This window comes from Petaurus breviceps, unplaced genomic scaffold (assembly GCF_028583685.1).
Source record: "Petaurus breviceps papuanus isolate PSGF00001 unplaced genomic scaffold, PetGlider_PUasm1.0 156, whole genome shotgun sequence".
Taxonomy (NCBI): Eukaryota; Metazoa; Chordata; class Mammalia; order Diprotodontia; family Petauridae; genus Petaurus; species Petaurus breviceps.
The window spans coordinates 2616293-2637463 of NW_027185720.1; the positions used below are offsets into that span (position 1 = coordinate 2616293).

General features: G+C 38.4%; 1 protein-coding gene across 1 annotated transcript in view; it reads left to right on the top strand.

Moving 5' to 3' along the window:
- TRHDE (thyrotropin releasing hormone degrading enzyme) overlaps positions 1–21171 on the top strand; it is a 504503-nt gene that overhangs the window by 314798 nt on the left and 168534 nt on the right. The window lies entirely within an intron of this gene.

Here is a 21171-nt window from a genome sequence, read left to right on the forward strand (position 1 = left end):
CATTACCTTCAATACATACTCCCTGAATAAATGCACTCTCGAATTTCTTACTCTTTGAATAATGATACCCTTGGTCCCTCCCAAAATTCTTTATCTGAGAGCAGAGGAAGTTGGGAAATAAGAATTGTAATCTAAATATGCTAAAGTACTATATGTAGCATATAATTGTTATGTTACATTTTAGGTCATATGTTAATCTCTAATTCCAGTGAGATGAGATTTTTGTATAACATTTGTTACCCCCAAAACCACTTTTCTTAATGTAAAGATGATTGAATATTGAATGGATGAATGAGGGTATTTTTTAATATTCTTATGAAGGCCTTTTAGGTTTAGGCCTTTTGCTTTTGTGTCCAAGTTGACTTAGGAAATGTCTTTCTTGAAAGCAGTAAAGTAGCCTGAATGACTTCCTAATATTTGACCAAACTATGAAATTTTAATACATGAGAATCATCTTGCACAAACTTTCTCAAAATGAACGTTTTCTTTTTTTCTTGGGTTTAAAGACTGCCAACTACTTCCCCAAGGGGAAAAAATAGGTTATCCTTAATAAAGCAAGACACATACTACTTAAAAGAATTAAATATGTTGGGGCGGCGAGGTGGCGCAGTGAATAGAGCACCAGCCCTGGAGTCAGGAGGACCTGGGTTGGGATCCGGCCTCAGACACTTAACACAAAAAAATAACTGTGTGACCTTGGGCAAGTCACTTAACCCCAATTGCCCTCCAAAAAGCAAAAAAAAAAAAAAGAATTAAATATATTTAAAACAGATTCAGAAATATTTTCTAATGGACAATTAATCCCCTATCATGTAAGAAGCAAAGTTACATAACTTCTAAAATATTGATTATCTTTCTAGACCTTGCTCCCTGACACCACGCAGCTCAGACTTAACACAGACAAGTAAAGCGGGTACATTCTTTATGATTAGAGAGGACTCTCTTGCCGTTAGACCGTGCTAAATTGATGATTTTTACAGCTTGACAAGAGAGCAAGTCATCACTGCCTGGAGGAAAACACTTAAATCATCAGAAGATGGCCATTCTGTTCTCCAAGAAAGCTGACTTGACTGCCTAGGACTCTTAGCCCCACTCCCCAGATGGCAGGGGTTAGTGGTGCTCTGCAAGTGACAGGTTCAACCCTGGGGCTGGGTAGCCTGGGCTGAGAGCTGTACAGAAGGTGAGCTTGTCATGGAAATTCAAGGAGCAGAATTGATTGGTTCTAAAGGGAATTCTAACCTGTTCTCCAGACTGAATCAGAAATAGTTACATTTCAAGGACTTGAACAATTACATTCAAGAGAAAGAGAAAAAAAGGAAGAAAGGTAAAGGGGAAAGGGCTCAGATTGGGGCACAAGGAAAAATAATTGAAAGAGAGATTAAAGCAGCATTTTGGTTTACCCAGCTCTTCTGGGTCTGTTATGTATTGAGGGGAATTGTGAAAAGATTACGTCTCACTTCATCCATTGAACTTTTCTGGGACATTGCCTTTAATTCTGATTCATGGGGACTGGGTATTGTGGAGTCTCCATTCATTAGGGGGCGGGATAGGGCCTGAAGCTGAGAGATCACTGATATAGGGAACTCCAAGGGGAGGAAACTCTCTTTTTCAAAGCATATTAGCCCTGAGAAGTTGAATGACTTGCCCAGGGTCATGCAGTCAGTTATGTCATGGCTTACAGACTGATTCCATCCACCTGGACATGTTGTTTCTTGCTTTGGTATTATTCCAAAACCATTGAACAAGAAGCATGCTAATGGACTTCCTGTTCTTCCCTTTAGGCTGGGCAAGAAAGCTATCTATTCTGTAAAACAGTAACACTTTTAATAAGAAGTGAGTTATTAGGGAGTGTGAATTTGTAATGTACTTCAGATAGAATATATGGTCATAAAAGGAAGACTTTTTCCCCCCTAGGCTATCATTTATGTCTCAATGTAAAAGGCTTTTTTTTTTTCCCCAGTCTAAAACAGGATTTCTTTTTTTGGTGTTTGATGATACAAACCATCTTAAATGTAACTCAGGTATATTTTAAATTTATTTGTGAGTATTTAGCTAAAAGACCTTTAATAAATAGCTGTAGAATGTCTTTTTCATTATGGAGGATATAGTCTCTAGTGGTTTATATAAATAAGGGAACATGAAATACGTATAGTAAAGAGGAAAAGGAAGGATGTGAAAGGACGTTCATTTTAGTTTCCTCTTATTTTCCTGCTTTTCTTTCTTTTATATTTTTTCCTCTTTCTTTTTTTCACTTTTACTTCCCAGACAGGGAGGGGAGAGCATTGAATAGGAGAAGACAGTTAAATGATAGAAACTGAATTAGCTTACATTGGAAAAATTGAACTGAACTAGACTCCAGAGTCTAAAGTTTCCAGTTTTCAATTTCTAATTTCCCCCTTGGTCATCTATTGCCAGGAAAGAGGTAATTTAAAAAAAAATTAAAAATTATCACAATCTTATTTTCTTCATCTCCCATCTCCCTACTCCCACCCCATTTAAGAAAAATGCAAAACAAAACTCTTGTGATAAATATATATTAATAATAATGGCTGGTGATTATAGAGTGCTTTAAGGTTTGCAAAGTAATTTAAAAGTTCTATCTTCACAATAATCCTTGGAGCTATCTCCAAGTTCTATCTGTATTTTACAGCTACAGGTGCTATCTGTATTTTTCAAATGAGAAAAATTGAGGCCATTGAGGTTAAATGATTTGCCCAGGGTTATATAACTATGAAGCAGCTGAGACTGGATTTGAACTCAGGTTATCCTGACTCTAGGTCCTATCCATTGTGTCACCTATCTCCCAAACAAAATAAATTCTCACTTCAGCTATGTCCAAATAAATGTTTCTTATTCCGTACTATAAGTTTACTGAGTCCCTATCAGGAGTTGGGTAGCACCTTCATCATTCCTCTCTAATCATTGTAGCTTATGACATTAATCAAAATTCTTACATTTTTAAAGTGATTTGTCTTCACAGTTCTGTTGTTACTATTTAACTGGTTCTTCTGATTCTGCTCACTTCACTCTGCCTAAATTTATATGTCTTCCTGGTTTTCTCTGAAGCCATTTTCTCATTTATTATAGTAAAATAGGATTTCATTACATTTGTATACTGGAATTTGTTTCGCTATTCCCCGATTTATAGGCACCCTGTTAGTGTCCAGATCTTTGCTGTTACAAAGAGAGCTGGATAAATTCATATGAGTCTGAACTAATTCCCTACTTCACCAACAGTACATTAGTGTGCCTGTCTTTGCACAGCCCTTCCAATATTTGTCATTTTCCTTTCTTATTAACTTTGACAGTTTGATGGGTATGAGGTGGAAACTGAGTTGTTTTAATTTATATTTCTCTAGTTTTTACTGATTTGGTTTTCCTTTGACTATTTGTCAGTTGAAGGAATGGAAAAGAGGTGGTTTTCAAAATTATATCTTTGGATATTGAAATTTAGATTATCCCTCTCCCTTTTCCTCTTCTTCTATCTGTCTTCTCCTCCCATTTAAAATTGTGCTTATTAAACTTCATCTCAGGTAGATGCTTAAGTTAGACCTGATCTAGGAACAATGGGTAAAGCAGATTTTTTCTTGACACAAGGAAAAATTTCCTAACAATTAGATTTGTCTGAAAATGGAATAATTGCCTCTTGAAGTAGTGAATTCCTTATTACTAGAGGTCTTCAGGAATAGAGCAGATGGTCACTTGTCAGTGATGCTGAGGGAATCTCTGTTCATATATATCTAAGAATCAGAAGACTTCTGAGGTCTCTTTAGAGTAGCAAAGCACCCTGTGCAAGAGATGAGAGAAAGTATGTTCTGAGTGAGTCAAACTGCTACTCCCTTGATTATGGTCTACCCACAGACCTTGATGGAGGTAGCTCAGGACCCTGAATCTAAGAGTCTTGGGAATATAGCAGTATCCTCTAGGTTGCCACACCTGCTTGTATCCCAGCACTCATAGCTGTCTTTGAGGGGAGAAATCATTGTGGGGAAGGGGCCCATCTTCCTCATGACCACCAACAATAGCTATTGTTCAGCTGCCAGCAACAGGTGGAAAGTGCAGGAGTCCTGGGTTGGAAGTTTTCCCCCTCTCCCAGACTGCCAGTCCTGCTTACAGTTTGGTCTTCCCAGTCATAGGGAGGCAACATCTGTGGACAAGGAGCCAGCTGCCCTGACCAATAGTCAACCCACTGCCATCTCCAGGGAAGGGAAGCCATTCTAACTGTTGCAGCAAGGAGAGACAGGAGGTAGTAACACCCTCCACCCCTATTTCTGCCAGCACTACCACCCTGACCACCATTTCCTCTCAGACTCTGAGGGAGATAATCCAAGACCCTGGACTCAAGACTTTGTAATAACACTTCTAGCCCAGTGCCCTTACCATATCTCTGGGAAGCAAGCCCTAGGGAGATGCAATCCGGTAAATGCTTCTGTAGGTGTGATGGTCCAAGCTAGAAAAGATTCAGAAAAGAAAGGTCTTGTCACCAAACTCTCTGACATGTCCATCAAATGGCTCAGCATCAGAAACTGATATGATTTTAGCAGTGGAAATGACACTAAAGAAGAGACATTGCGGTCTGCTTTGACACTGTGCTATGGGACCTTTCCACCTGACTTACAATTAGAATGTAAGCTCCTTGAGGGCAGGAGTCTGTGTTACTTTTCTATTTATATTCCTAGCACTTATCACAGTGCTTTGCATATAGTAAGTGTTCATTAAATGCATTTATTCATTAATTCATTCAGATGTTGAGATTCTTTGATATCTAGTTAAAGTTATTCAAACCAATATAGTAATGGGACTGTTGTATAAATATACTTCTTTGTGAGGGGCATAGGGGGTGGGTAGGTGGTATGTATATCCCAAAAGAATAGTTTGCTAAGCCAAATAGATACTCAATGGCAATACTGATGGGGTTTGATAAGGAATATAAATATTGAGTAAGATTTTCTTGCCTATTTCCCATCAGTCTCTATTTCCCCTTTCATTCCCCTGATTTTCCATCAGGATAACCCAGGATCTGCCAGCTTCTATACTGAGGGATCAAAGGGCTTGGAATATGATATTCCAGAGGGCAAAGGAGCTAGGATTAAAACCAAGAGTCACCTACCCAGCAAAACTGAGTATCATGTTTAAGGGGAAAATATGGTCATTTAGTAGAATAGAGGACTTTCAAGCATTCTTCCTGAAAAAACAAGAGTTGAATAGAAAATTTGACATTCAGATACAAGAAGCAAGAGAGGCATGAGAAGGTAAACAGGGAAAAGGAATCATAAGGAACTTATCAAAGTTGAACTCCTAACATTCCTACATGGAAAAACAATAATTGTAACTTATGAAACTTTTCTCAGTAGTTGAAGGGATTAGAAATATATATGTCTATACATGAGGGTATATGGACATATGAATACATATGTGAATGTGTATATATGTTTACAGGTATACATAGATAGAGGTCACAGGACTAATTTAATAGGAAGGGATGATACTTAAAAAGTGAAATTAAGAGATGAGAGAGGGATATAATGAGAGGAGATAGGGAGAGACAGAATGGGGCAAACTATCTCATATAGAAGAGGCAAGGGGAAATGGTTACAATGGAGGGGAAGAATAGGAAGTCAAAAGGGAATGGGTCAACCTTATTCCCATTGAATTTGGCCTGAGGAGGGAATGAAATACACATTAAATAGTGTATCTCACCCTTCAGGAGAGTAGGGGGGGAAGGGAATGAGAGGGGGGATGATGGAAGGGAGGGCAGGCTGGGGGTGGAGAGAAGTTGGAAGTTTTTGAAAAGGGACTTTTGAAAAGGGACGAGATCAAAGTAGAGAATAGAACAAGTGGGAGGTGGGATAGGAGGGAGGGAAATATAGTCAGTCTTTTACAATATATCAACTATGTTATTGTTTTGCATTAGCCACACATGTATAACCTATACTGAAATGCTTATCGTCCCAGTAAGGGTAGGTAACAAGGGAGAAAAGGAATGAATCTGGAATTCAAAGTTTTAAAATCAAATATTCAAATATATATATATATATATAAATACTATTTTATATGTAATTGGGAAATTAGATACACAGGCAATGGGGCATAGAGATCCACTGGAAAAACTTGAAAGGGGTATGGGAGAAAATATGGGAGACAGCAGATTGGAGAAGGGGATATCCTGTGGGACTGCTATTTTGGGGTGGTGGGTAGGGGAAAAACAGAAAGAAAATTTGTAACTCAAAATCTGGCGGAAATGAATGATGTAAATCAGAAGTTAATAAAGCATTTGAAAAAAAATAATTAGAGATAACAACTAGAGTTAGAAGGACTTCCTATAGAATTTGCAACTTGAACAGAGCATTGAAATAACTAAGATTGGGGCGGCCAGGTAGCACAGCAAGTAAGAGCACTGGCTCCAGTGTTGAGAAGACCTGGAGATCGAATCCTGGGCTCAGACACTTAGCACCCACCCAGAAACACCTGGCCATGTAACCTTGAGCAAGTTACTTAACCCCAATTGCTTAGGGGCGGCTAGGTGACTCAGCGAGTAAGCACACTGGCTCCAGGGTCGGGATGACCTGGATCAAATCCGGGCTCAGATACTCAGCACCACACCCAGAAATAACTGGCCGTGTAACCTTGAGCAAGTTACTTAACCCCGATTGCTTTAAAAAAAAAAAAAAGACATAACTAAGATTAAAAAGGGAGAAATTAGGAAGTAGTACATTCCAAACATGGTGGACATACCTGTTCAAAATTATGAAGGCAGATGGGTTGCTAAATCCAGGGGAAAAAGGCAGCCACTTTTAGTGTAATTTAGATTACATAAATAGGAGTGGTGTCAAGTAAATAAATAGGCCAAATATACTGAGGCCAAATTGTACTTGGCCATAAATGATAATTTAACAAATTAGTAATTGTGTCTTTGAGGTTTTAGTGAAATAAGAAGATTCTTTAACAGGGGAGTAACATGTCCAGATTTATTTTTTAGGAAGACTATCTTGGTGTTTTGTGGACGTTTTATTAGAAAAAAGAAGATCATAGATGTAGGGAGACCATTTAGGAAGCTATTAGGAGGAAAAATGAGGGCCCTTATCTAAGGTAATGTTCATGTGAGTAAAGAGGGAAGTCTGAGATATTGAGAAATAGAATTGATAGAACTTGGAAATATATTGGATGTGAAAATTGAGAGAGGGAAGGGTCAAAGATGTCTCTAAGATTTTAAATCTAGATGATCAAAAGGATGGTGGTAATCTCAACAGAACAGGAAAGTTTAGAGGGAGATGGGAATAAGTGTAAAAAAATAATGTATTCCACTTTAAGCATACTGAGTTTGAGCTCCTGAGAGACAGCCAAGTGGTAATATCCATCAGGCACTTGGTTGAGTTGGTAGATTTGATTGGTAACTACATCTGATTGATAACAAAACTCATGAGAACTAATAAGATTAACAAGAGAGAAGGTTTAGGGAGTAAAATAGAATTAAGACTGATACTTGGGGGACAACAATGTTTAGGAAATTGAGAGTTGGATGATGACACAACAAAGGAGACTGAAAAGGGGAGATCATATAGATAGGTAGAGAACCAGAGGAGAAGGTCAAAGACAGCAAGAAAGAAAAGAGTATCCATAAAAGAGTGGTGACTGGCTGATTGGGTAAGAAGCCAAAGAGAGAAAACAAGACTATCATTTTTTTTTCAGCAATTGGGGTTAAGTAACTTGCTTAAGGTACACGGCCAGATGTTTCTGGGTGGGTGCTAAGGTGTGCACCCGGATTTAATCCCCAGGTCATCCCAACACTGGGGCTGGTGCTCTTACTCACTGTGCTACCTGGCCGCCCCAAGACTATCATTTTTTGCAAATAACGTTGTAATCTTTCCAGAGGACTTGAACTAAAATTAATTTGATTAATTTAAATTAAATTTAAATTTGATTAATAACAGCAAACTCAACAAATTTTGGGATATAAAATAAATCCATCTAAATCACCAGCATCCCTGTATTCTACTAATAGGACCCAGTATGAAGAAACAGGAAGATAAATTGCATTAAAAATAACTGCAGAATGAAAAAAGGATTTGGTAGTCTATCAAAACACACCTAGAAGTTATATAAATGCACTTAAAAACATACTTTACAGAAATAAAGGACCTAAATAATTTGAGATATATTAATGTATTCATGGGTAGATTGAGCCAACATCATAAAATGCTAGTACTACCTAAATGGATTTAGTTATTCAGTATCATACTAGCACACAACCAAGAAAAAAAATCATTTAGAAGAAAAAAAGATAAAATCTCAAGGGAAATAACAAGGGGAAAATGGGAAAGAAGAAAACTTCATAGCACTATATCTTAAACAACATTGCAAAGAAATAAAGATCAAAACGGGGGCAACTAGGTGGTACAGTGAATAGAGCACTGGCCCTAGAGTCAGGAGGACCTGAATTCAAATGTGACCTCATGTAGCAGCAAGCACCCCAGGGTCCCCAGGGTAGCTGCCACCACAGGTTCTTGGATCTGCTTTGTTAAAGGAAAGCAACTCAAAATGGGTTAACAAGCTTACTTCAATCAGTCAGACATATATCTTTTACCTTGTTCAGGGGAAAAAGATCAGCACCCTGAACTTCAAAGTATACAGGCAGAGTTATCAAGACAGAAACAGATCAAGTAGACAGTTTTCCAAACTGTCCAGCCATTACATCCATACCAAATCAACATCTGGGTTTCAACATCTGGGTTTTTCAAAGCCGGGGGGCTCTGGATAACGGCTTCCCAGAATCCATATCAAATCACAGAAAGTGAGCCCCAAAACAAAGGTACACATCAGGGCTTATATAGCCTTCTCCTGGCTCAGAGAATGTAACAACCTTCTGGACCCACTGGCCAATCAAGAAGTATCTACTGAAAAACAAGCCTCCCACCCCAGGCTCCAGGTGCACTTTAGCCTAGGGGCAGGGAAGATCTTTAAAATTTACATTCCCATTATGCCTCAGATACTTGACACTTAGTAGCCCTATGACCTTGGTCAAGTCCCCTAACTCCAATTGCTTTGCCTTCCCCCCTCAAAAAAAACAAACAACAAGACAAAATAGGGTTAGGTAGGTGGCACAGTGGATAGAGTTCTGGGCCTGGATTCAGAAAAACTCCTTGTGAGTTCAGATCTGGCCTCAGATTTGACTTAGACATTTACTAGCTGTGTGGCCTTAGGCAAGGCATCCCTATTTGCCTCAGTCTTCTCATCTATAAAATGAGCTGGAGAAGGAAATGATAAATTGCTCTATTGTCTTTGCCAAGAAAACATCAAATGGAGCCACATAGAGTCAGACGTGACTAGATGTGACTGAAAACGACAGCACATCAACAAAATGATCAAAATAACTTTATTTCACTTAAAGATAGAGAGGTTGATCAGTGGAACAAATTAGGCATACAGAGTGGAGGAGGGGAAGAGAGCAAACATTTAAGTATGTGCCAGGCACCGCACTATGAGCTTTACTAATTTTGTATCTTGATTGTCACAATGTTTTGGGGAAATAAGTACTATAATCATGTCCTTTTTACAGTTAAAGAAACTGTAGCAATTGGGGTTAAGAGATTGACCAAGGTCATGGGGCTAGCAAGTGTCAAGTATCAGAGGTTAAGTGACTTGCCCAGGGTCACACAATAAGTGTCTGAGGCTGGATTTGAACTTGAGTTTTCCTTACTCCAGGCCTAGGGCCGTATCCACTGTGTCACATGGAACTAGTAGCCAGTGTGGCCAATAAACCCCAAACCTCAGATAAAAGGTTAAAGACTCACTATTTGAAAACAACTTGCTGGGAAACTGGAAAGTAACCTGGCAGAAATTAGTTTTAGAGTGATGCTTCACCCTGTATACCAAGGTAAGCTCCAAATGGATACTTGACAAAATTATGTAAACTCATGTCATAAACAAATTAGAGGAGCAAGGGAGAAATTACCTTTCTCCTATCAATTACCAATATCTACCACGAAGAAGAATTCATGAACAAACAAAACAAAGAGATGGTTACGGAAGATCAAATGGACAATTCTGATTATAGAAAATAAGTTTTTCTACAGGAAAAACCAAAACAACACAATGTAGTCAGTATTAGAGGGTTGATGATTATTGGGGGAAATTCTTTATAGCAAGTCTCTGATAAAGGTTTTATTTCCCAGATGTATAAGAAAATGATTCAGATTTATAAGATTAAGAGCCATTCTCCAATTGAGACAGTCAAAGGCTTTGACCAGTTTCTTTTTCCCCCCTCTTTAAAGAAAAAAAAAAGGGCAGCTAGGTAGAGCAGTGAATAGAATACAGGTCCTAGAATAAGGAGGACCTGAGTTCAAATTTGACCTCAGACACTTGACACTTCCTAGCTGTGTGAACTTGGGCAAGTCACTTAACCCCAATTGCCCTGTCCCCCCCCCCAAAAAAAAATTTAGGGAGTTTTCTAAGGAAGAAATCCAAGCTATAAAAACTCATGTTAAAAAAAATGCTCTACATCATTAATATTTAAAGCAAGTTAAGACATCTCTGAGGTTTAACTTCACTCTCATCAGATTAGCAAAGGTGAAAAAAAGAGGAAAACAGCAGTTGATAAATGTAATGGAAGCCTTCTATATCTTTATTTTTTCCTCTGTTTTTTTCTTTTGGAGGGGGAAGGTAGGGCAATTGGGGTTAAGTGACTTGCCCAAGGTCACATGGCTAGTTTTGTGTTAAGTGTCTGAGGCTGAATTTGAACTCAGGTCCTCCTGACTCCAGGACCCTTGCTATATTCACTGTGCCACCTGGCCACCCCCTTCTATATCTTTTGACACTGAATGTATTATAATTGCTATTCATGGACTGCCACCATTATATCACATAAGGGGAATGTTAATCCTCATAAAATCTCTGGAAAGTAGATACTATTATTATCTCTACTTTGCAGTTGAGGAAACTGAGGTAGAAAGGGGTTAAATTATTTGCCCAGGGTCACACAGCCAGTAGGTGCTTCAGACCAGATTCGAACAGGTCTTCCCGCCTCTAATTCCAACAGGAGATCCACTGTGCCACCTAGCTCAACATGTAATCTGACTACCTTTTGCTTTCCCTGTCCTCTGGTGGAGATGATAGTTATGATAGATAAAAGCCATAGTGATGAGGGACTGAATCCCAATAGGTTCAGCAGGAGCTCTGATCTTATCTAAGACCAGAAAACCTGCAATAGGGCCTGGAAAGAATTCAAGGTCTCAGGCTGAATTGGAGTGAGAGTTGTAGAAGTTTATTGTTACGCTTCTATGAGAAGCAAGGAAGAGTCCTTTAGGGGACCTGCTAGTGAGAGGGGTGTGCTTTTACCTTTAAAGGGTAGGGCTGCCATTGTCAGGGCATAGACAAAGGTCAGAGCTGACCAAGAGGAGAATGTGAATCATAGTTTAGATAAGATTTGGGTCAGGCAGAAAGAGACAAAAGGCAAGGATAAAGGAGGGTGTGGGCCAGGCCCAGAAGAAATGAAGAGATTAAGTAAGAACAAAGGGTCACAGGGTGTTGCCTAGGTGGAGTGTGGGATAGGGAGAAGGGGCAGAGCTCAAGGATGGGAAAGGACAAATTGCAGTTACAACTGAACAGACTGGTTTTACAAGTTGGTTTCACAAATTGATCTAGACCCCAGGTACCCCATCAAAAGTTCCATCATACAATAGTTCTTTCTGCCTCACCCTTTTCTCTCTGCATATTCCTTCCCTTTGTACACCTGGGTGTTCACCTTTAGCTAAAAGGAGTTTTAATTAAAATAAGTATAGAGGCCTTGTGGCTTAGATAACAAATGACACATCCCAGAATTGGGAGCATTTGGATTAAAATCCTTTCTCTGATGTGTAATAGCTGTCAGACCCAAAGCAAGTCATTTCAACTCTTGGGATTTTAGGCAACTCTTTAAGTCTCTGCATTGAAGAGAAGGTGCTGCTTTGCATTGGTAGGATTAGTTCTTCTCAGGGAGCTGCCTATACCAATAAAATGAAATCATAAGGAAGAATAATGAGAAAAGGGACTGCACCTGTGATTTTTTTTTGGGGGGGGTATAGGGACTCCCATGTCAGGAAACTTCTGCCAATTTTTCACTAGCCATTTTTTTTTTTTTTTGCAACTAATGGTCTCAGACAGTTGCCTAGGACAATGAGAAATTAAGTGACTTGCCCAGAGTCCAGAATAACCAATATGTATCACGAGTCAGACTTGAACCCTGAACTTGGCTTTGAGACTTGTGTTCTATTTTATTACCTTTGGCATCAGAAAGATAACAGCAATGATGGCAACAATGACCACTATGATACTAGCATAAATATTTAAACAAATGCTAACTCTCTATGTGTAAAAACCTTTAACTTGTCATTTCTTTTTTTTTTCCCATTTAAATAGTATTTTATTTTTTTCCAGTCAAATGTAAAGACAATTGTTAATATTCATTTTTTAATAAAATTTTGAATTCCAGATTTTCTCTGTCCCTCCCTTCTCCCTTCTCCCTAAGTCACTAAGCAATTTGACATTGGTTGCAATCATGTAAAACATATTTCCCTATTTAGTAATATTGTGAAAGAGGAAAAAGAACAAAAGGAAAAATAAACATGAAAAAGATAAAGTGAAACTAGTATGCTTCTGATGGGGTGGTAGGACTTAGACCCCTGAAACCCTAAGACAATGTCTATGTAACCCAGCCACTCCCACCCTACCTCCCACTGCTGAGAAAATTTTGCCTTGTTCAGTCCTGACTGTAATTCTCTTACAGGACAAGAGACAGGGCCATTGACCCAAGGACTCTTTCCTAGGGTGCCTGCCTGAGGATCCTGTCTCTGCTGCTTGCCCAAGGTCCATGCCTCTGGCAGCTAAATGAAAAAAAAAACAACAACAACAAAACACCAAACAAACAACAAAACAAAGCTTGTCTATTCTCTCTCAATGTCTGATATACTCCCTACACTTTCCCATCCATAGTTCCCAAAGACTCCTGGGCCCTTAGATTAGCTAATTAGCACCCCTGGCATTTCTTTCCCCTGTCCCTTTTCTATATAAGTTCTATATTCCCCCCCCTCCCCCCCATTAGGTTGCAAGTTCTGCAAAGGGACTTTGCCAGCTTCTATTGGCATTATAATAGTGTCTATTGACTGAAAGACAGTTTGAGTGGGTGAATTCATTCCAGGTGACTCTGCCTTGTCATTCTTGGGGTCCCAGCACCCCTAGCCTCTACACCAGACCTCTTTAGTTCCATCTTCAGCTTGTCATTACAAAATATACTTTAATTATTATTATAAATTAGTCTTGAACACAACGCCCTGCATGTGGTAGGTACCTACTAAAGGTTTATTGATTGAGTGTCTTTTTAGGGACCTCCAACTCTCAGCATGCAGCTTTAGCCTATGCATAGTTTCCCCAATATAGGATTGAACCTTTTCATCATAGATGACTATACAGGGTGTCCTAAAAGTCTTAGTGCAGTTTAGAGATATTAAAACTTAAAATTGCACTAAGACTTTTGGGGCATCCTGTATTTATTCATGTGAGTTAGGAAGACTTATAAAGAGGAATAACAATTAAGCTCACAGAGCTCCTAATCTATTGATGATAGAAACATGGAGTAAACTTAGAATTTGACCTTGGGGCCTTAGTTCTAGTACAAACACCTTGTTTTGTAGATGAGGAAACAGTCTCTGAAAGGTGATTGGACTTGCCTTCAATTTGACATAAATGTTTCACCCTGTTAAAAAAAGGTTATTCCATTTTCCAAAATGGAAACAATCAGAGGAAGTGAAAGATTACTATAAGGTCACAAGCCTTTAGGTGGTGGCCAAACAACCTCTCAAAGACCAGATCTATACATCAAACTGTCCCTTTAGCGGCACTTCTCCATAGGAGCCCAAGGGCTTGTTCAGATCTAATTAGACCCCTGTCAAGCCTCATATCCCCCACCCTCATCTCAGTTTAGCAGCTGCCCTTCGGCTGCCAAGTATTTTCCTCATCAGAGATGTATAGACCCCTATGTCATATAGATAATCAGTACTTGCAAATTCAGTGAGACCATAGCAAAAAAAAAAAATGGCCTTTCTCAGCTGGGTACCAACAATTAAATACAATTTATATATAATCCATCTATCAAATAGCTCTCTGGCATTAATTACAGTGGAATTAATTTATATTATTTTTTTCTGCCTCAAGAGGGATTACAACAAATGTTAGGATGTAATAGACTAAATTGGTAGGGATTACTGTAGTGTAACCACCTAATAGATTTAGCAAGGACGGATTATTATTTACGATACTCCTAGCACCATTAAAATAACTTCCAGCCTTTAATTCTCCGTGGTCTTGGTGAGTAAGGTCTTGGGGAACCAGTTATCTCTTATGCAAGGAAAAAAAGCCAACAAAAAACAAAACATCCAATTATAGAAGGTTTATCTCTGTTAAAGTTCTACTTTAATTCCTAATCATGATTTGAGTGTGACTGGATTTTCTAAGGCTATACCAGTGGATTAGAAGTTCTCGAAAGTTGTGCCAGGTGGAAAAGTCTTGAAGGATGAGCCCAGGGGCAGAAAATAACTCTGTTGACTGTTGATTATTTCCAATTTACCCTGGATATTGCTTGTTTGTATTTTGTTATTTGCATGTCCCTCCCCCTCCCCCCCCATTAAACTGTAAGCTCCTTTGAGAGCTTACTTTTCCTTGTCAAGAAAGTGGCTGGCTTTCTTAAGTAGGCACTTAAATATTAATTACTGACTGACAAAACCTGGCTAAGTTTGAAGGGATTCAATACCAAAGGGTTTGCCATTTTTTCTTGTTAAAGTCTAGGGGCTTGTACTGGGTAAAAATCTGCTTTATGAAAGTGCAGTCCTTGAAGCATTGAAGTACTTAGCATTCTTACTTCAAATATGAGTCAGGTTCTTATTTAGGAGCCTGTTGAATTTTTCAGCTTTCAAAGAAATGGGGGGGGGGGGAGAGTGAAATTTGTTGGCTTCCAAACTCATCAGAATTTCCAATTTGGTATCACCAAGGAACTTCTGAAAAGACTCAAAGAAAGACCTGAGTATATTCGATTAGGTACTTCCTGAACTCTCAATGTGGCCAGAGGAAAGCCTAATAGCTGATAAAGTCTCTTCTCTTTTCTTGTTCATCTCCTCCCCCATCCAGTAAGGAACAGAGGTTATATGGAGCTCATGATTCAGAATCCCATAGACACAGCTCCCTGGACTGGGTACACCTTGACAATTGACATTGTCTTATACTGAGAACTACTGTTTACAATTGAGTATTATAGTAGAATGTAAATTTATATGAGTAGAAAGAATAAAGCATATTTGAGGTAAAGCAGATCAAAAATTGTAGTTTCAGTAATGAAATTTATCAGTGCCTTGGCAGTTTGATTCTTAAGATTTGTCTGAGTTTAGGAATATACCCATGGTATTATTTTTCTTTTTCTAAAAATCATTTCAATGATATTTTTGGATTTCATATCATCTTTTTTCCCAATGTATTATTCTTCTCTTTCCTGCTCAGAGAGCCATTTCATATTAAAATAAAAAGAATAAAGAGAAAGAAAAAAGTTTCAGTAAAACTAACCACCATTTCTAAACATTCTGATGTTACATGCAGTTTTCCACACTCCTAGACTTTGGCAGAGAAGCATTGAGAAATTGTCTTCCATATCTTTTCATTTCTATCAAGCTTGAACATTATAATTTCGCATTTTGTTTTGATTGTTTTATTCTTTCCATTTGTAAATTTGTAGTTATACGTATGTGTGTATGTAGATAAATAGATATACTCACGTAAATATATTTTTATCACGTTATTGTCATTTATCTTAGTAAATAAAACTAGGTCATAGATAATGGAATTTTATTCTTTTTGTTTTCTTTAAGATAAAGCAATTTCAGTCTCCATGAACATAGACTAGAGAAACCTCTCTGCACCTTTTGCCTCCAGCCACCATTCATCATGGATTCTCTGGGAGTGCACTAATTTCTAGAAAATAAACTACTTTCCATGAGGCTTTTTAAAGAAATATTTGTTAGGCCATGTCTTTTGGTTCAGAAAATATGGTCCCTATATGTATCCCCCAGTACAATGGTTCCTGCCAAGAATATTGGCAGACACATATTTTCATTCCATAAATGTAGTAGCTTTGACTTTGCAATGAGAATTGCTTTGGTTTTCGTTATGGTCATAAGACAGATTCACAATAGACTAAGTTACCACCATGAAAAATCCTCAAAACCTAGACTTATGAAGAATAATCTTTCATTAGATACTACCCTGCCTAACACTCACACTTCAAGGAATTCACTTAAAGAGCTGCTCCAGGGACAGTTCTAACTGCTTTGTCAAAATGGAATTCTGCATTCTGTAATTGAATAAAACAGTGCTAGAAATTACATCCCAGTACTTCCAGACCTAGAAATGAATAGAGCAACTCTGTATATAGGGGAAGGAGAGAGGTATTTGCCACCATTAGGGTGATCCTTGTGGGTCCTTCTCCAAGCCAGTAGGTGAAATCTAGTCAGGAAGGGCAGATTTGATGGCAAAAATGTCTGGGAGAAGAAGGTATCACAAAAGCACTTGCAATTATGATGAAGGGAAGGCAGAAGGGATAGGAAGAAAGTAGATAGACATAGTGAGTTGATTTCTACTTCTCTGGCAATATATTTATGCTACAGGGAAGTACTCTCCAAACTAAGGGCAGTTTTATCCAAGGGGTCTGTTGAGGGGTATGGGATCAACTAAGGCTTGGGACGGTGTCACATCCCACCCTCCCTGTGATAGCTAGTCATGGAACATGTCTTCAGCACTAGCTCCCTTCTTCTTCACTGGGCATTGCCCCTACTCCCCAAAATGATCAAGAAATCAAACATATTTTTAAGTGACTACTATGTACTAGATCCTTTGTTAGACTTTGGAGATAAGAATGCAATGAACTCCTTTCTAAAAAGGGGAAACAAATATAATTTTATGGAGAATAAATCTGAAGGAAATAATTACAAAGTAGGCAAATCCAGGGTATTTGGAGAGGGAGTTGTCAAAGCAATTTGCCTAAATCACAGGTAGGACCATGCAAGTCTCTTATTCAATAAATTTCAATGGTTCTTTATTGACTATAGGTCCAAATATTATTTCACCTTTTTCTTATACTAGTAATATTTTTTGTGTAATATAATTTAACAATGTTCAAAGTTATAAGCACCATTATTATGATTTATGAATAAGTGAATATACACATAGTAGGGGCACATGACCATTTTTAAAAAGTGATAGAGACATGATCAAAAGAGTTTAGATTCTTCTGCTTTAGGAGATTGGGGAAATGGGGATTTTTGTTTGTTTACTTGTCAGAAAATGTGGTCCAGCAGAAATGCACTGTCATCCTTTGGCATGACCCAGTTATCCCTTGTTTCCTTTTAGATCTTGGATGCTTTGGCTTATGTTATGATGGATGATTGCAGGCAAATTTAGACTTGATTTAAAGCAAAATGTCCTTTAAAATGAGAATTGACTCCAAAGTATTGTGGGCTGTGAATGTCTTTAAGCAAATGCTTGGGTGATCATTTGTTTGTTGGGAAATGTTGAAGCATTGATTCCTGGGGCTAGATGGTCTCTGAGGTTCTTTTCAGTTCTGAGATTCTGTGATTTTTCTGGTCATATTAATAAACCAATCAACATTACTTAAGCACCCACTGTGTATCAGGCAGATGCTAAGCATTTGAGATATAAAACAGAGGCAAAAGACAGTTTTTGCCCTTGAGGAACTCATGATTTAATGGGTCAGACATTTGGTTAGAATGAAGTGAGAGAGAAGGAAGTTGAAAGGAACTATTGGAAGACTGAAAGGAATAAAGCCCAGGCTTCTATTCTCTGTCTGTAACATGAATTATCATTTAAATAAAAATCAGAGAAAGCACGTGTTTACATGAAGATTTGCTACACAAAATTCAATGAACCTGGATCAATGAAGCATTGTTTCTGTAGTCCATGCCATGATACGGAAATCCCTGCTGACATAGAGACTTTCCTTGTGGTGACATTTATTTTGAGGCTTCTAATCTGTGATTTCTAATTTAGAGATCCAAAGTGCTTTCATATCTATTTTCTCTTCTTAACCCAACAAACTTATTTGTATTTGAAGTTAATTATTTGTGATTGAAGGGGGGTTGGATGGGGAGGTAATATGGGCCCTATTCTTTTGAATATTAAGTAATGAATGTGTATTTTTTTTTTCATCTCTAGAATTTTCCTACAGTGTAATGATAGTTCCTACGGCTAGGTACAACTTAAAAAAAATCACCTTTCCTACTATCACCACAGTTCCTTAATGCCCGTGTTATAGAGAGACAAAATAGTGTAAGGGCTGAGGCAGTGCAGTATGGGAATGGAAGAAGATCTGGAGTCAGACAAGTGGAGTAGGAAGGGCATAAGCATTCACATAGGGCCAAGGGTAGGGAACCTGTGACCTCAAGACCTCATGACCTTGAGACTAAAGGTTCCCCACCCCTGATATAGGCCATTCTATGTGGCAGGCACTATGCTAAGTGTTTTGGTTTTGAAATTTTACTTTTAATTTATGAAGTAACAAGCATTTTTATAATATGGTAGAATAAAAAAAAGATGATTGCACATGAAACTGCAAATTTCTTAGGTACAACTTGCTATTTTTTAAAATATATAATAAAGTCATCATGTAACGTTTCCCCCTTTTTCTTCCTTCCCCTCCCCTCTTCTGCCTTAGAGATGGCTACTATTAGACACAAATATATATACACACATATATAATATATATGTGTAAAATCATTCTGTACCTACTTCTGTTTCTCAACAGATAGTGTCTTCCTTCATAGGTCCTTTGTAATTAATTTGGGCATTTTTAATAGTCAAAGGTGCTTCTATAAAAGCTGAGGAAACTGGTATAGACAGAGGTTAAGTAACTTGCCCAAGGTCATGAAGTTAGTGTCTGAGGTCAAATTTGAACTCAGATCTTCCTGACCCAGACCTGGCACTTTATCTACTGTGACACCAATGCCAGTTTTTCCACTTAATATGTATATGCCCTCTATGCATCTATCCTCCTTGGGCTTCATTTTCTTCACTTTAAAAATCTGATTAGGGTCAAAGGGGTGGTGAGAGGGTCAAATGAGACAGTATATATATAGAACTATTTGAAAGCCATAAAGTGCCTTTTAAATGTCGCCTGCCGCCACCACCGCCATCATCATCATCGTTGTCTTCATTGTCAGTATCATATCTTTAAAATTCCATCTTTAGTATTATAAAATCATCACAGAAGAGCAGAGGGCTTTACTCTATGGCCCCTAAGGACCTTTCCAGCTCAAAATCTTTTAGCCAGTAATTGCACCAGGAGTTAGGGGGTTCTGGGCTTTACCATTCATTTACTTACAGAGTGAACCTAGACAAGTCTCAGCCTCTTTAAAGTTAAATTTCTTCATCTAAAATGTAGACAATGATACTTAGACTGCACAACATTTTGGGGAGGAGAGCATTTGGTAAAAGAAAAAAAAATGAGGTGAAGTATTAATCTAAATAACTACTAATGCCTTTAATGAACCTCCTCATTAAGGAATATGAAAATTGAATATATCCATAGGACTTAGAATAAGTTCAGGACATAGTAGTAGTACTGTCTGGCCAAACTGAGCAATGGAGAATAAAACCCAGACAATTAGCTTAGAGCTTTGCTGCTGGCTCATTCTGTTAGCTGTCATGATACCACAACATTTTATTCATTTTTATTGTTTTATTTTTGCTGTGATTGCTCATTTGTTATTTATCTTATTCGAGATCTCTGATTTCATTTTGAATAGTATTGGGAACTCCCCAGGTGGAAACTCCCTCTATCTGTGGAGTGTGTACAGCAGAAAGGCTGAGGAATCAGAACACTTAAGTTCAGATCTTTCCATTGATGCTTAATACCTGTGTGAACCTATGTTCATTTAATTTGTATGGGACTCAGTTTCCTCATCTGTAAAAGGAGGGCATTGTACTAGATGGATTCTGAGACCCCTTCCATTTCTAGATCCAGGATCTTACAGTCATATGCAACTTCTGATCTTAAAGAGTTATTGGCACTGAGAATGACTTTCCCAGGACCACAGAGCTCACCTGTAAAAAGAAGGATTGGACTAGACTGGACCCTCTGAGCTATTGATCCAACATTATATAATCATCTGATACTTGTAGTCTATTCATAGAGTTGCTCAGGGCACTGAAAGATTGTGACTTGACCAGCACCACACAGCATGGACTTAGTGGAGGTAGTACTTGTAATGAGATCTTCCTGACTCCTAGCCTGGCCTTCTATTCCTGGTAGTGCCTCTTGGTGTTATAGGATAGGGACTGAACCTGTCATTTCATAGGTTCAGGAAACTCCTGGATGAGCAAACCCTTTCCCTTGAGCAATGAAGATTGGCACTTTCTCTGCAGCTTCCAAAGAAAATTCAGAGGTTAATAGAGCCAATGTGACTTTAGATGGAGACAGAACTAGGGGGAATGTTTCATTCTGCAAAAATTATTGTGGGCAAGCAGATTCTAGACATAATTCCTAAAGCTCTAAGCCCCAGACACCATACCCAGAAAACTGTCTTTCTGTTTTTATATGTTAATTTCCATTTAAGTCACTGTTGTTGTTACATGAAAAAGAAAGCTGTTACCAACAAAGAGCTATACCATAGGGAGATATTTCTAGACATCATATCTCACCCTCACATGCTGGTGAGTGATCCTGGTTTCTTTAAGGCTGTACCAGTAGAGCTCAAATTTTGCCAATTTTGCTAGGCTGGAAAGGTTTTGAATGTAGACCCCATGATTGATAATGTTTGTCATCTGAAGACCAGACAGGCTTGTTACAAGGTAGATTGCAGGATAGCATTTTTTTTAAAGCAATTGGGGTTAAGTAACTTGCTCAAGGTTACATGGGCAGGTGTTTCTGGGTGGGTGCTAAGTGTTTGACCCCAGATTCGATCCCCAGGTCATCCCGACACTGGAGCCGGTGCTCTTACTCACTGAGCCACCCGACCACTATAAGATAGCATTTTAAAAAAAATTTTGTTTGGAAGACCATCTTCAGAGTTTACAGAGAAGAGTTCTGTACTGTGGCTAGATATAGGGTCAACTGAAACTTGGGAAATTATGGAGTCCTGTAGG